A 16,038-nucleotide genomic window follows, 5' to 3' on the forward strand; every position below is an offset into this window, starting at 1 on the left:
ATCTCAAGAGCCAATTCATAAATTGTGTACTCCAGAGTCCGTGAATAACAACATTAAGCATTTTTGCTGTATCTGTTAAGTTGTAACCTAGCGGTGGTCTTTAACCAAAACCAATTGCAAATTTAACTGCAATATTCATTTGTGAATTTAGCTCATTTTGAGTGGCCAAGACATTTGCAACCTGCCCCATAAGGTATCCATTGTGCAAGCAAAAGCAACTGACTGACTAATAGTAAATCCAGCAGCCATAGCCACTCTGGCAGCCACAGCAATGGCCGCCAATATGACTGCTATAATGCCCAAATCTCTTCTTGTTGGATGCAGGATGAGTTGTTCATCATGGGATGGCTTGACAGGTAGAGGAACAATCCTTGGCACTCGGACCACCACATCCAGTTCCTCAGGGCCCCAGCAACGCTTCAGTTGACAAACCAGTGTCTATTTGATCTCTAGGCTCTGTCCTGTCCTCAGGCGCCTGGACAGGAAAATCCACAGCACGCACCAGGTGCTCAGGTAGCCATACTGGACTCTCAGCATCCTGCAGGAAAACACAAACAGCCCCTCACCCCCACACCAGTACAGGATCTGGACCACATCAAGTGCCACCTGCTAGATTCTTCCATTTGACATGAGGAATCCGGGAAAAATCTGGCCGCCAATGCTGGTCGGCAGCGGTATGAGATTGAGCATCAACAGTCAAAAAATTTAAAATGTATAAAAGATGAATGGTCTCTGGGACTGGAACCATTTTCCCCCTTGTAGGAGAAGGGGTCAGTTGTTCTTTCCGGCCACATGGCTAGCTTACACCTGAAATAATCACACAGAAACTGTATTTGCTGTGATCTAGCTGCCTCACTTCCCTTGACCAACAGCGGAACTTCCTTGTGGTCTGTAATTGACAAGGATGTTTGTGTTCTTTCCGGCCGGGTGGTTTTCCACAGAAGCAGTAGAGATATAAAAGGCTTTATCTCTGGGCAAAATAAAGGTTGCTGTTCTTCCACCTGAAAAGAAGCCTCCATGTCTCAATCCCAGCACCCCTCACCAGTCTTGGCTATCTAGGCTGTGCCAGGAGCGTGGCAAAGGGGAGGTCTCACTGAGATCTGGAAAGTTGGGATTCATGAACAGGGTCGCTTGGTCTGCTGTCTATATCAAGGAGTGTATTGGGGAAGGTAATGTGTGTTGATTTTTCATCCCGAGATACTTTGAGGGACACCCTCCAAAAGACTAGAAAGCAGGAATTTTTAAACTGGGCCGGACCCAATTGAGATCTCCAAGTACATTGAAAGCAAATTTCCCCTGGGCTGACAACCTGCCCTTCCCCCCCCCCCTTTAATCCCAGCACTGCTTTGCGACAGAGGCAGGTGGATCTCTGTGAGTTCAAGGCCAGCCTGGTCTACAAGAGCTAGTTCCAGGACAGGCTCCAAAGCCACAGAGAAATCCTGCCCCCCCAAAAAAAAACAAAAACAAAACAAAAAACCCAGAATGGGAAAAGATCTTCACTAACCCCACATCAGACAGAGGTCTGATCTCCAAAATATACAAAGAACTCAAGAAATTGCGCACCAAAAGATTACATAATCCAATAAAAAAAATGGAGTACAGACCTAAACAGAGAACTCTCAACAGAGGAATCTAAAATGCCTGAAAGACACTTAAGGAAATGTTCAACATCCTTAGTCATCAGAGGAATGCAAATCAAAACAACTCTGAGATTCCATCTTACACCTGTAAGAATGGCCAAGATCAAAAACACTGATGACAACTTATGCTGGAGAGGTTGTGGGGAAAAGGGAACACTCCTGCATTGCTGGTGGGAATGCAAGCTGGTACAGTCCCTTTGGATGTCAGTGTGGCGATTTCTCAGAAAATTAGGAAACAACCTTCCTCAAGACCCAATAATACCACTTTTGGGTATATATCCAAAGGATGCTCAATCGTGCCACAAGGACATGTGCTCAACCATGTTCATAACAGCTTTGTTTGTTATAGCCAGAACCTGGAAGCAACCTAAATGCCCCTCGATTGAAGAATGGATAAGAAAAATGTGGTACATTTACACAATGGAGTACTACACAGCAGAAAAAAACAACAACATCTTGAATTTTGCAGGAAAATGGATGGAGCTAGAAAACATTATTTTGAGTGAGGTAACCCAGACACAGAAAGACAATTATCACATGTACTCACTCATAGGTGGTTTTTAAACATAAAGCAAAGAGAGCCAGCCTACAAACCACAATCCCAGAGAATTTAGACAACACTAAGAGAGACTTACATAGATCTAATCTACATGGGAAGTAGAAAGTAGAAAAAGACAAGATCTCCTGAGTAAATTGGGAGCTAGGGGACCTTGGGGGAGGATTGAAGGGGGGAGGGGAGAGGCCGGGAGGGGGACAGAGAAAAATGTAGAGCTCAATAAATATCAATAAAAAAAATCAATGCAAAACATATCAAAGACTTCAATGGAAGATCTGAAACTTGGAAGCTGCTTGAGGAAAAGCAAAAAAAAAATACTAAAGGATGTAGGTAGGGGTGTACTTTCCAAAAAGTACTACAATAGCCCAGGAAATAATCATGTGAATGAATAAATGGGAATTTATAAGATTAAAAGATTCTGGAGCTGCCGGAAGCCCCGACGATCGCCATCCGCGCCGCAGTCGGCTCGGCGCCCCTCCCCTCTGCCTCCTCCGCGATGCCCCCCAAGAAACAGGCTCAGGCCAGGGGCAGTAAGAAGGCGGATCAGAAGAAGGAGAAGATCATCAAGGACAAAACTTTTGGTCTCAAGAATAAGAAAGGCCGGGCGGTGGTGGCGCACGCCTTTAATCCCAGCACTTGGGAGGCAGAGGCAGGCAGATCTCTGTGAGTTCGAGATCAGCCTGGTCTACAAGAGCTAGTTCCAGGTCAGGCTCCAAAACCACAGAGAAACCCTGTCTTGAAAAACAAACAAAAAAAAAACAAAAAAAAACAAAACAAAAAAAACAAATAAAGAATAAGAAAGGAGGCCGGGCGGTGGTGGTGCACGCCTTTAATCCCAGCACTCGGGAGGCAGAGGCAGGCGGATCTCTGTGAGTTCGAGACCAGCCTGGTCTACAAGAGCTAGTTCCAGGACAGGCTCCAAAACCACAGAGAAACCCTGTCTCGAAAAAAAAAAAAAACCCAAAAAAAGAAAAAAGAAAAACAAAAACATACAATAAAGAAAAAAAAAAAGAATAAGAAAGGAGCAAAGCAACAGAAGTTTATTAAGGCTGCCACTCATCAGGTGAAATTTGGTCAGCAGAATCCATGTCAGGTGGCACAAAGTGAAGCCTAGAAGAAGCTGAAGAAAGATGACAAGAAGAAGGAGCTGCAGGAGCTGAATGAGCTGTTTGAGCCTGTAGTCGCCGCACAGAAGATAAGTAAAGGTGCAGATCCCAAATCTGTGGTGTGTGCATTCTTCAAACAAGGGCAGTGTACTAAAGGAGATAAATGTAAGTTCTCTCATGACCTCACTTTGGAGAGAAATTGTGAAAAACGAAGTGTTTACATTGATGCCAGAGATGAAGAACTTGAAAAGGATACTGATGGAGGAAGGTCATTGGCTAATAAAGGAACTGCCTTGGCCCATTTTATTGGTTAGAGGATAGGTGGGAGGAGTAAACAGAACAGAACGCTGGGAGGAAGAGGAAGTGAGGTCAGACTCGACAGCTCTCCTCTCGGGGGCAGATGCCTCAGAGAGACGCCATGCCCCGCTCCTGGGATGAAGCTCCGACCCAGGATGGACATAGGCTAGAATCTTCCCGGTAAGCGCACCTTGGGGTGCTACACACAGATGATTAGAAATGGGCTAAATTAATATGTGAGAATTAGCCTAGAAGAGAATGGGCCAAGCAGTGTTTAAATGAATACAGTTTGTGTGTTGTTATTTCGGGGCGTAAGCTAAGCTAGCCCAACAGGCGGCTGGGGTGTTGGGGACGCAGCCCCGCCACTCCTATTACTACAGGATACTATGGATAATTGGGATGAGAAAAAGCTGGAAGAAGTAGTAAACAAGAAGCATGGTGAGGCGGGAAAATAAAAAATCAAGAACTCAAATAGTGTGCAGACATTTCCTTGAAGCTATTGAAAATAACAAGTATGACTGGTTTTGGGTGTGTCCTGGAGGTGGCGACAATTGCATGTATTGTCATGCACTTCCTCCTGGGTTTGTGTTGAAGAAAGACAGAAAGAAAGAAGAGAAAGAAGATGAGATTTCATTAGAAGATCTAATGGAAAGAGCGTTCTGCCTTAGGTCCAAATGTTACCAAAATCACTCTAGAATCCTTCCTTGCGTGGAAGAAAAGGAAAAGACAAGAAAAGATTGATAAACTTGAACAAGATATGGAGAGACGGAAAGCTGACTTCAAAGCAGGGAAAGCACTCGTGATCAGTGGTCGTGAGGTGTTTGAATTTCGTCCTGAGCTGATTAATGATGATGAGGAGGAGGCAGATGATACCCGCTACATTCAGGGAGCAGGTGGTGATGTGGTTGATGACTCTGTGGGTGTGAATGACATAGACGTGAGCCTGTACATCCCGAGGGATGTGGAAGAGAGGGGTATCACTGTAGCCAGTCTCGAAAGATTCAGCACGTATGCTTCAGACAGAGATGAGAACAAATTAAGTGAAGTTTCTGGAGGCCGGGCTGAAGATGGCGAGAGAAGTGACTTGGACGAGGACAACGGAGTGGGGGACAAGAGAATGGATCCATCGATGCTGTTCCCGTGGATGAGAATCTGTTCACTGGGGAAGATCTGGATGAACTAGAAGAAGAATTAAACACACTTGATCTGGAAGAATGACACCAAACAAGGCAAGAAAGAAAATTAGGTCAGCTCAACAGGATCAGCCGTAATCGAAATTGACTACGTTGTTTTGCCACCTAGAATCAACAGGATGTTTATTTCCCGTGAGCTAACTTCCTGCCTCAAACTACTGCAGCACTTCCTAAGGCCACTTGCAGTTGGAATGCAGGGAGGGGCAGTGGGCGGAAGGTCAAGATAAGGCTCTGTCAGTCCTCCTTGCCTTCTGCCAGGGTGTGGTGATAGCTGCATTGTTACTAGTGTAAACCTAAGTATAGCCAGAACGCTTTGCTTATTGCTTTGCAGTGTGAGGCTCCCTGATTGAAGGGGATGGTCACGTAAGCCGGGAGGAAACAGCTCTTATTGCCTTCTTCCTGCACCCACCCTTCAAGAGCCTCTACTGATTCAGCTACTGCAAAGTTCTTCTACACCCTCAACCTCCCGGGGGAAATTGTAATCTTTTTACCTCAGCTTCCTAAACTGGGATTATAAGAATGTGCCAAGAAAGGGTCTCACGTGGGATGGCCTGGAACTCACTGTGTTGCCCAGCTGGGATGAACTGGAGCTCACGACCCTCCTGCCCCAGCATCCTAAATGCTGAGATTATGTGTGGGATGCAGATTTCCCTTTGGTGTTTTGTTTTGTTTTTGAGACAGGGTCTATTTAATAACTGGCTATCCTGGAACTCACTCTGTAGACCTCTACCTCCCAAGTGTTGGGATTAAAGGTGTGTGCCATCACCACCGGGCTCTTTTGGTGGTTGTGATGGAGGCTTTATTATATACATGATAATAATAGATAAGAATAGGCTAGGTCCAGAGTCTTCTTGGTGTTTCTGTACAACATTTCTTCTTCCTGTGTCTGAAATAGGACCTCTCTTCAGTGGGGGTCTTACAGAACAGGAAAAAAGGAGCATTAGGACTTGGGACTTGGGCAGGGAGCAGAAGGAGCCGCTCACTCCAGAGTCTGGTTTATAAGTCTCTGCAGCTGAGAAGGAAGTATGTCAGCAGAATTAACAAAAAATTCACTTTGACAGTATTTGAATAAACACAGTATTTCTTTAGTAGAGATTCATGAATTAAACACATTGGTGACTAATTTGGAGTCACTAACAATGTGTTGGTGTCCCATTAGGGAAAGAAATAAAAACACTGCCTTTTGGAGTCATTTAACAAAGAGCAAGTCCAGGTTGGATGTCTCTGTTTCACGCTCCCTGTGTCCTCTTCCATCCTGTGTCTGTCCCTGTGCGTGCGTCTGTCCCTGTGTCTGCCTCTGTCCCTAACAGAGGGCTTCACTCTGCCGTTATTGAACAGCACAGAGGGAATCACATGGTGAAAGAATGATGGACACTTTACAGACATCTTTAACAGAGTTTTGTAAGGGATCGAGTCACTGGCTCCAGCTGATGCCAACTGACCCGGACAACAAGCCGCACTACAAACATCATTGTTGACCAACCAAAAGCCATAGATGGGAATTCGCTTTAGAAGATTGCTTCCAATCTGTATTTGATGCTTTCAGCAAATGATGCATACATATAGTCTGGATTGGGGCATGGAAGAGTTACATAATTTAACTAATGCATATGTTTGGGTTGGAAGCATCACCCCAGCCCCTGGCATTCATCCTTGTGGCGCCAATGGAGCAGGAAGCAGGAAGCAGGAAGCTCCATTTCAAGCTCCCTCCCTTGGGAGTCACCTTGGTCCCAACTCCACCTCTGGGAAAGCCTGCCAAGCTGTGGACCACAAGCTATTTAGGCTGCTGCCCAGAAAAGAAACAAGTGGTCTCTGGCTTTTGTATGGTTTTCCCTTTTCTCTCTCCCCTCACCATGCTGGGAGTGCGGCATTAAACGTGGGCATCTTTTATTTGGTCTAATTTGGTCTGATTGGAATTATTTGCGTTGGCGGAGAGACTCCTCTTAAGAATTATTCCTAACACGCCGGGGTGGTCGTGGCGCATGCCTTTAATCCCAGCACTCGGGGGGGCAGAGGCAGGTGGTTCTCTGAGAGTTTGAGGCCAGCCTGGTCCACAAGAGCTAGTTCCAGGACAGGCTCCAAAGCTATAGAGAAACCCTGTCTTGAAAAACCAAGAAAAAAAGAATTTTTCCTTAACAACATAACCTAAGATATGCATAAATTTAGACTGTAAAATGTCAGAGTGTGACAAACCCAAGGCAAGTAAGGAGCTGGCATTGTTCTCTTAAAGGAAGATTAAACAGACAGACTAAGTACACAGTAGGATACTAGTCTCAAGTGACACCAAAGTATATTATTAACTTTGGCTGTGAGGCTCAGCAAAATTCCAGTAGCTTAGAATGTAAGAGGTAGTTTCATAATATTGCATTACCACAAGGGTTTTTGTTTATTTTTCGAGGCAGGGTTTCTTTGTGTAGCCTTGGCTGTCCTAGACCAACTCTGTAAACCAGGCTGGCCTCAAATTCAGAGACCCACCTACCTTGGCCTCCCAAGTGCTGGGATTAAAGGTGTGCACCACCATATCCAACAATTTATTTACTTACCTTTGTCACAGGGATTTCAAGTAAGAATATATGTATATATGTGTATGTATAAGTGTGTGTGTGTGTGTGTGTGTGTGTGTGTGTGTGTGTGTGTGTGGAGTTCCCCAGGCAAGAACATGAATGAAGTCCCTCACTACCACAGATTCTGCAGCTGAGTTTCTCATATTTGGGGAACTCATAGGAGCTAGCACATGCAGAGTGGACCACACAATCCTCTGCCTGGAATCCCCTCTCAGGTAAGTATTCAAAAAAAGAATATGAAAATAGCAATGACAGGAGGCAGAGGCTGGCGGACCTCTGTGAGTTCAAGGCCAGCCAGGTTTATATAGCCTAGTTCTAGAACACCAGAGCTAAGTAAGGAGACCCTGCCCTTTAATTCCAACACTTGGGAGGCGGAGGCAAGTGGATCTCTGTGATTTTGGAACCAGCTGGGTCCTACATAGCAAGTTACAGACCAACCAGAATTGCACAGTGAGATCCTTCCTATAAGGAAGGAAGGAAGAGAGGGAGGGAGGGAGAGAATGAGAGAGGGAGGGAAGGAGGGAGGAAGAAAGGAAGGAGAAAGGAAGAAAGAAAAGAAAAAAATTTAAAAAATTGACCCTTGGGGCAGAGGAGATGGATAGTTGGCAAAGTGCTTTCCACATAAGCATAAGGGCTTGAGTTTGACTCCTCAGCACTCAGGCAGGAGGGATGTGTCTGTAGCCCCAAGTCTGGAGGGGCAGAAACAGGCAGATCCCTGAAGTTCACTGGGCAGCCACTCTAGACTGATTGCTGAGCTCCAGATTCAGGAGAGACTCAGTCTCCAAACATGAGGTGGGTAATAATTAAGGAAGATAAGAATCTTGGCTTTCCCTGATTAGAGGTCTCCAAAGAAAAGAACTCCCCAGGCAGTAGCCTGGAACTGTGTCTCTGGTCCACATTGTTGTAGGACCTTAGCAGATATAACTGCACGGGTAGGTATGCATGGCTGGTGTTTAGAAGCCCTTTGACCTTTAAGAATCCTTGTGGAAAACAGCTGTTGTTTGCTGAAGGGGCTTTGCAGCCAGCCCGCAGCTTGGGTCACAAGATGTCTCAGGCACACCTGAGGCTCTTGTATTTTGTGTGTTGCAAAAGAAACATCATAAGGACTAGAGTCATGGGGGCATGTGAGGCTCTCCTTCAGTAAGACATGTAAATTAGACCAGGGACCTTTGTATGAGGAAATGCTTTGTGTAACTTTCAATAAAAACGCCTTTGTACGGCTGTTTGGGGTTCAGTCCATCAGAAGAGGCTGGACCTTCCTGCTGCCACATACGCTTTAAAATTTCATCTTGGAGAGTCTTTCTTCAACTGACCCTACCCATATTACACGGAGCACCCTGATATTTGGCGCCCAACATGGGATGTGAGGCAAGAAAGGTCCGGACACCCCAAGACTGGGAGGTGATGTATGCCCATAGTAGTAGATGAGAGTCCAGAATAGTGCAAGAACATGGGGAATTTAAATTCCCCATCTCAGGAATAACAACAAGTAAAATGGCTCCTGGTACCAAAATAAACAAATAAATAAATAAATAAATAAAAACGGGAAAAAGAGAAAGTTACAAAAGGTATTTTTCATGATAAAGAAAGGTGAAGGAAAAGAAAAAAAAGAAAATTTCTTCATGGAAAAAGAAAGAACATTTAACCAAGAATAAAAGGATTTTCCTGGTAGAAGGGGAAATATTAAATCAAGGCCTAGAAATAAAAAGGCCTCATAAATGGAAAAATAAAGAGTCTCTTCCCAGTAGAAACAGAGGAAGGAAAAAGGCTCCTTCTGATAATAGAAAGAAATTAAGGATTTCTGAAACTCAGAGCTGCATGCAGCCTGTCAGCTCTTTCAGAGATTCTTCTGCCTGCGCAGAGCAGGGACACTGAATTCCAGTTTGACGGGTGGGCGGGGCCTCACTGCTGCTGCCTGCACAAGCACAACCTGCCCAGATAGCTTTGGAGCCTGTCCTGGAACTAGCTCTTGTAGACCAGGCTGGTCTCGAACTCACAGAGATCCGCCTGCCTCTGCCTCCCAAGTGCTGGGATTAAAGGCGTGCGCCACCATCGCCCGGCTCGATCTGTTTGTTTTTTTGAGACAAGGTTTCTCTGTAGCTTTTGAACTAGTCCTGGAACTTGTTCTGTAGACCAGGCTGGCCTCGAATTCACAGGGATAAGAGATTCACAGAAATTAAAGGTGTGGGTCACTACTGCTCAGCTTTAGAATTTTTGTTTGTTTAAATGTTCCCTCCCCCCTAAAAACAATAACTCGATATTAAAGGTTCTTATATGGGAAATGTTTTTTTGTTTTTCACTAATAACAGAAATAACACATAAACAATTGATATTTTGAAAAAGATGTTTGCTGAGGTACAACAGATTTTACCTTAATGGGATTACAAATTTGTCCTAAAAATTTTAAAGAGGAGATACTCTTAGTTATTTAGGATTTAAACTAACTAAAAGAATTCAGCTGTAAAAGGTACATATTAAAAGGGATCAATTACACACTCTTAATGATTCTCAAACATCATGGGGAGATATTAATTGGTTATTGCCTACCATTGGATTGTCTACTCAAGAATTAAATAATTTGTTTCAGATTTTGCAAGGTTTCTCAGATGTAAACAGTCCAAGGCATTTAACAGTCGAAACTAAAAGGGAGCTGACCCAAATAGAACAAAAATTACAGAATGCCTTTATAGCTCAATTAGATCTCCCAGCTGAGTTTATTTTGGTAATTTTACCTTCTACCCCGTCCCCTACTAGACTTATACAAAGGGAAGGTAATATTTTAAAGCAGATATTTTTAGCTCATCAACAGAGCAAAAGTTAAAAACGTATATAAAAAAGGTTTCTAAACTATAAAAGGAAAAATAAGACTTCGTCAATTGTCAAGAATAGATCCAGCTGAGATTGTAATACCTTATATGAATGTTAAAATTGTGCAATTATGGGGTTTTTTTGGTTTTGTTTTTTTTGAGACAAGGTTTCTCTGTAGCTTTGGTGCCTGTCCTGGAATTAGCTCTTGAAGACCAGGCTGGCCTCGAACTCACAGAGATCCGCTTGCCTCTGCCTCCCGAGTGCTGGGATTAAAGGCGTGCGCCACCACTGCCTGGCTTAATTATGGGTAATTTAATGAGGCTGACAAAGATCCAGGAGTATTTGATTTCTCAATAATAAACACCCCAGAAATAAAAGACTTGAATTCACCGGGATATGATGACTCCCAGAGGTAGGTTATATAATGCTGGACTAACTTTAAATATTTTAAATGCTAATGAAACAGGAACAAGAGCTGCTGAAAGACATTGGACCATAGAAAAACTGCTGGATTAAGTCAGCCTGTGTACTGCAAGGATGCTTTGACATCAGTATGGGAAATGAGGAGGGTGTTACGATGGGGTCAAGGTTATGCTTATGTTTCTATAGGCGTTGAGACATGGATACCATCAAAATTAATAAAAGTTAGACACGAACAAGAGAGATCTCCCAGATGCCTTGACTCCTGCTATGGATAGCACAGCTCTGGGGAAAAAATGATACAGAAAGCCTTTAAAGTCAACAGCTGATCCTCCCACACGGGGGCAGCTTAGGAAATGGACTAAAGGGGGCTGGAGAGATGGCTCAGTGCTTAAGAGTACTGACTGCTCTCTCAGAGGACCAGGGTTCAATTCCCAGCATCCACATGGCAGCTCACAACTGTCTGAAGATCCAGTTGCAGGGGATCTAACACCTATATACCAATGCACATAAAAAATAAAGTTAAATAAACCATAAAATATTTAAAAAAAAAAGAAAGAAATGGACTAAAGAAGAAGCAATAGTTCAGCTGACCAAGAAACCTCTGAATGCTACAACCTTGTTCCTGGCTATGCTGTTTGTGGTAACTGTACAGGTAATGGGGACTAATCCTACTGACTGGGTTAGTATTCCCAATCCTCCAGTTAACAAAGGACTAAGTTGGGGAGATATGAATATTCCTGTTGTGGTCAATGAACAATGAATTCTCTTGATTACCTGGTTTTTTTTTTTGGTTTCCTCTGCCTCCCAAGTGCTGGAATTATAGGCGTGTGCCCCCACGGCCCTGCTGACTACCTGTTTTTATGACCACAGAGGACCTTCTAAACCTGAGGAAGGGGGTAAGGAGACTACAAACTACACTGCGGGGGTGTCCAGAATTCCTATTTGATTGGGTAATGGAACTCACTGTCTAAACCTAACTTTTCAATTCTGTCTCTTTTTAGTTAATCGTAGTACTGCCCAGAATTTTCATGATAAATTTTCTATGCTTCATGCGTCTGGTTTTAGAGGACAGGAAATGAATGCTACTCATAAATTAATTTTATAAACCTACCACCGTCTTTTGAGATGTGGGCTGCCAACAGCGAGTCAGATCGGCTACACTGGCAGCGGTGAAAGGTGAGAAACCTCGCGTGCTTATTGTATCTCCCGTGGAGAGGTCATTGACTGGTGCCCTATGGCTTCTCTTGAGGAAAATGTTAATATGGCAGTGGTAGAGTCTGAACGGAACTGTAGAAATTAGCTCTGCTGTTGATGAACTTATCCGATGGCACAGAGTTGCCAATTCAGTTCTGACTAATTTGTGGAAACTGACAAGTGTCTTACACCCTCTTAAGCTTAAATGTTGATGATGGTAAGTATGCTTTGTCCTTTAGATGGAATCAAAGTCACATGTTTGTAGCATGTGTACCATTAGCATACATATTAGTAAAGGGCCTATCCAGTGGCACCCCAATAACCGTAGTATCACTTGTGAGCACTATATTCTTCATACCTGTATTGTTGCTAGTATGTTATTGGATGTCACTTCTGAAAGTTTATATATTCTTAGAGCAAAACCATCATCCGGCTGGATACCAGTGAAATTGACGAGGCCGTGACAAGACTCACCTGTGCTGATTCTAGCCCAGTAACTCACTGAGAGAATATTTTTTAAAAAAAGCACATCGGGGGGCTGGAGAGATGGCTCAGCGGTTAAGAGCACTGGCTGCTCTTCCAGAGGTCCTGAGTTCAATTCCCAGCAACCACATGGTGGTTCACAACCATCTGTACTGAGATCTGGCACCCTCCTCTGGCGTGTGGGCATACATGGAAGCAGAATGTTGTATATATAATAAATAAATAAATCTTTAAAAAAAAAGCACATCGGGTGATTGGACTGATTATTGCTGTAGTTATGGGAATTATTGCATTGACTGCTACTGCTGCAACAGCCAAAATGGCCCTTTCTAAAGAAATTCAAACCAGTGAATTTGTTCAAGACTGGCGTCAGCATTCTACAAAGCTTTGAACTTAGCAGAGTCAAGTAGATAACAAGATGGTCAATGAAATGGCTGACTTAGGCAAGCTGGTACTTTTGAGAGATCAGTTAGAGACTTTAAAGGAATAAATTACGTTAAAATGTGATTGGAATGTTACACTTATAGTATTACACCTTTAGTGTTTAAGGAAAGCAAGTATGATTGGGGAAAGGTTAAATTACATTTGTTGAGTCTCCCTAATGCTTCTCAAATGATTTGTTATTTACAAGAAATTAAGAAAGCCTCACTTAAGTGACCTAAAGTGTCTGTTATAGATGCTATGGAAAGTCTTTTTTTTTTAAAGATTTATTTATTTATTATGTATACAGTATTCTCAGTATTCTGTCTACAGGCCAGAAAAGGGAGCCAGATCTCCTTACAGATGGTTGTGAGCCACCATGTGGTTGCTGGGAATTGAACTCAGAACCTTTGGAAGAACAGGCAGTGCTCTTAACCGCTGAGCCATCTACAGATACCATAGCTTCATTTAATTCTAGCAATCATTCTGATACGTTTCTTATCCCAGTGATTGTTATGGTTATCTCTGCGATAATAATTTTGCTGGCTTTCGGGTGTATTCTGACGTTCGTGCATGAGAGCATGAGACAACACGAAAGAGAAAAGGCTGTCTTCAGTGCGCAGCTGCATAAACTTCAACGCAGTGAAATTAGCTTAAACCTGAGCAGGAACTGTAGGACCTTAGCAGACGTAACTGCACGGGTAGGTATAGGAATGCAGGGCTGGTGTTTAGAAGCCCTTTGACCTTTAAGAATCCTTGTGGAAAACAGCTGTTGTTTGCTGAAGGGGCTTTGCAGCCAGCCCGCAGCTTGGGTCACAAGATGTCTCAGGCACACCTGAGGCTCTTGTATTTTGTGTGTTGCAAAAGAAACATCATAAGGACTAGAGTCATGGGGGCATGTGAGGCTCTCCTTCAGTAAGACATGTAAATTAGACCAGGGACCTTTGTATGAGGAAATGCTTTGTGTAGCTTTCAATAAAAACGCCTTTGTACGGCTGTTTGGGGTTCAGTCCATCAGAAGAGGCTGGGCCTTAAAATTTTATCCTGCAGTGCCTTCTTTCTTCAACCAACCCACGCTACGCACTACATGGTTCACCCCAACACACATCCCGTTGCCATCCATGCTCAGACTAGTAAAAGAATATGAGCATTTCTATGCCCCTCGAGGACCAACCACAAATCACAGCACTGTAGTGCCACAGGAGACATGCCTGAGTGAACCCCTTCCCTACTCCAAGTCTCCAGAAGGGCTGGGAAGGCGAAGGCCTTTCCTATTCAGATAGGGTGTGTGGGATGTGTGGGAGGCAGGAAAGGCAGCATTTGCTTTAGAGGCAGAATTTGTGTATGCAAGCAAGTCCTGGCTCATTGCTACCACAGTAGTCTGACCCAGCCACGTTACGGGAGTTAAGATCCAAGTCTGTGCCCTAGCAAGTCAGGCACGGTGGCACATCCTCAATAAGCCAGTTCAAAGAGCAAGACTCATAGTGAGAACTGAAGGAGATTTACTCAACGTGGTCACCTTGAGGAGAGGGACAAAGAGATCAAGTGACTCCTCTTCTCACAGCTTAAGGTTGCTGAGCGAATCCCAACGTCTTGGGTCCATTGTTTCAATACTGATAGCCAAAGCAGAGGACACAAGGTTCTTGTCAAATATCCTCATACCTGGCAGACTGGTTACAGCCATATAACCAGTTACAGGCTCTGGATAAATATATATTAATTTTAGACATATATAACATGTGTGTATGTGTGGCATGCCAGTATACCTATGTATTAGGTGCATATCGAGTACCTGCAGTCATCATAAAAGGCACCAGATCTCCTGCAACTGGAGTAACAGGTTGTGAGCCACCATGTGGAACCCAAACTCACCTCTGAGCCAACTCTCCAGTCCCCAGACTCAGTCTTTTCCAGCCCTGACTCAAAGGGATGGAAGAGGTGGTATCCACTCCCGAGAAAGTTCCAGTACTTCTTTACTTTCTACTCCTTCACGGTCAGTGCTACTTTACTGGTTGGTCTTGTCAAAAACAACGTAACACCCATCTTCCCATTTCGAGTAGAAAAATTATATGTTACTTGAGACCCCTCTGGTTGGCATTTCGTTGGCTGAGGAGCTTGGAATTCACTGGAACCAAGGTTGTAGATCACTCTGAAAATTCTTGTTTGTTTAAAATTTTTTTCTATTTTAATTAGCTTACTAAGTAGTCTGTTTCCTGATGGCATTTCCATAATACTTTGTAATGTGGGATTCCCCTCTGTATGCTGTGAATATCACTGGTTAATAAAGGAACTGCTTTGGGCCTATAGCAGAGCTATAGGGGAATGGAGCTAGGTGGGAAGACTAAACTGAATGCTGGGAGAAAGGAGGCGGAGTCGGAGGGAAGCCATGTAGCCCCGCCAGAGATAGACGCCAGAACTTTTCCCGGTAAGCCACAGCCTCGTGGCAATACACAGATTAATAGAAATGGGTTAAATTAATATGTAAGAGTTAGCCAATAAGAAGCTAGAGCTAATGGGCCAAGCAGTGATTTAGTTAATACAGTTTCTGTGTGATTATTTCGGGGCTAAGCGGCCGGGAACTAACTAGCGGCCTCCCCTTCAACAACTTAGTTTTAGTTGACTCTCCCCTGTACCCCTTCCTCTCTCCCGTCTCCCTAGCTCCCAGCCCCACTTAAACCTTTCCACTCCAGTATTTCCATTACCCCTTCCACTTCTGTATCACATGTGTATTACCCTCCTGTCCTAGTTAGGGTTCCTATCGCTATGATGACAGCTGTGACCAAAGCAACTTGGTGGTGGTGGTTTGAAAGAAAACGGCCCTAAAGGGAGTGGCACTGTTAGGAGATAAATGGCCTTGTTGAAGGAAGTATGTCACTGTAGGTGGGCTTTGAGATTTTGGAAGCCCAAGCCAGGCCCAGTGGCTCTCTCTCTCTCCTGCTGCCTGTGGATCCAGATATAGAACTCTCAGCTACCTGAGTGTTGCCCTGATATTCACCATCCTAATAATGGACTAAACCTCTGAACCTGTAAGTCAGCCCCAATGAAATATTTTTCTTTATAAGAGTTGCCATGATGTCTCTTCACAACAGTAGAACAACGACTAAGACAGTCAGCTTTTGTTAATCTAAATAATCTTTTTTTTTTTTTTTGGTTTTTTCGAGACAAGGTTTCTCTGTGGTTTTTGGAGCCTGTCCTAGAACTAGCTCTGTAAACCAGGCTGGTCTCGAACTCAAAGAGATCCGCCTGCCTCTGCCTCCCGAGTGCTAATAATCTTTTTTTTTAAATATTTATTTATTTATTATGTATACAATATTCTGTCTGTGTGTATACCTGATGGCCAGAAGAGGGCACCAG

The 16,038-nt window shown here is 43.8% G+C and overlaps 2 pseudogenes; one reads left to right on the forward strand and one right to left on the reverse strand.

The window, feature by feature from the left end:
- Positions 1-4,052: 4,052 nt before the first annotated feature.
- LOC121456947 lies at positions 4,053-4,817 on the forward strand (annotated as a pseudogene).
- Positions 4,818-7,440: 2,623 nt separating this feature from the next.
- LOC121457223 lies at positions 7,441-7,579 on the reverse strand (annotated as a pseudogene).
- Between the last annotated feature and the right edge of the window lie 8,459 nt (positions 7,580-16,038).

This window comes from Microtus oregoni, unplaced genomic scaffold (genome assembly GCF_018167655.1).
Source record: "Microtus oregoni isolate MIOR12 unplaced genomic scaffold, Mior012 000015F_ref0000493, whole genome shotgun sequence".
In the NCBI taxonomy this organism is placed as follows: domain Eukaryota; kingdom Metazoa; phylum Chordata; class Mammalia; order Rodentia; family Cricetidae; genus Microtus; species Microtus oregoni.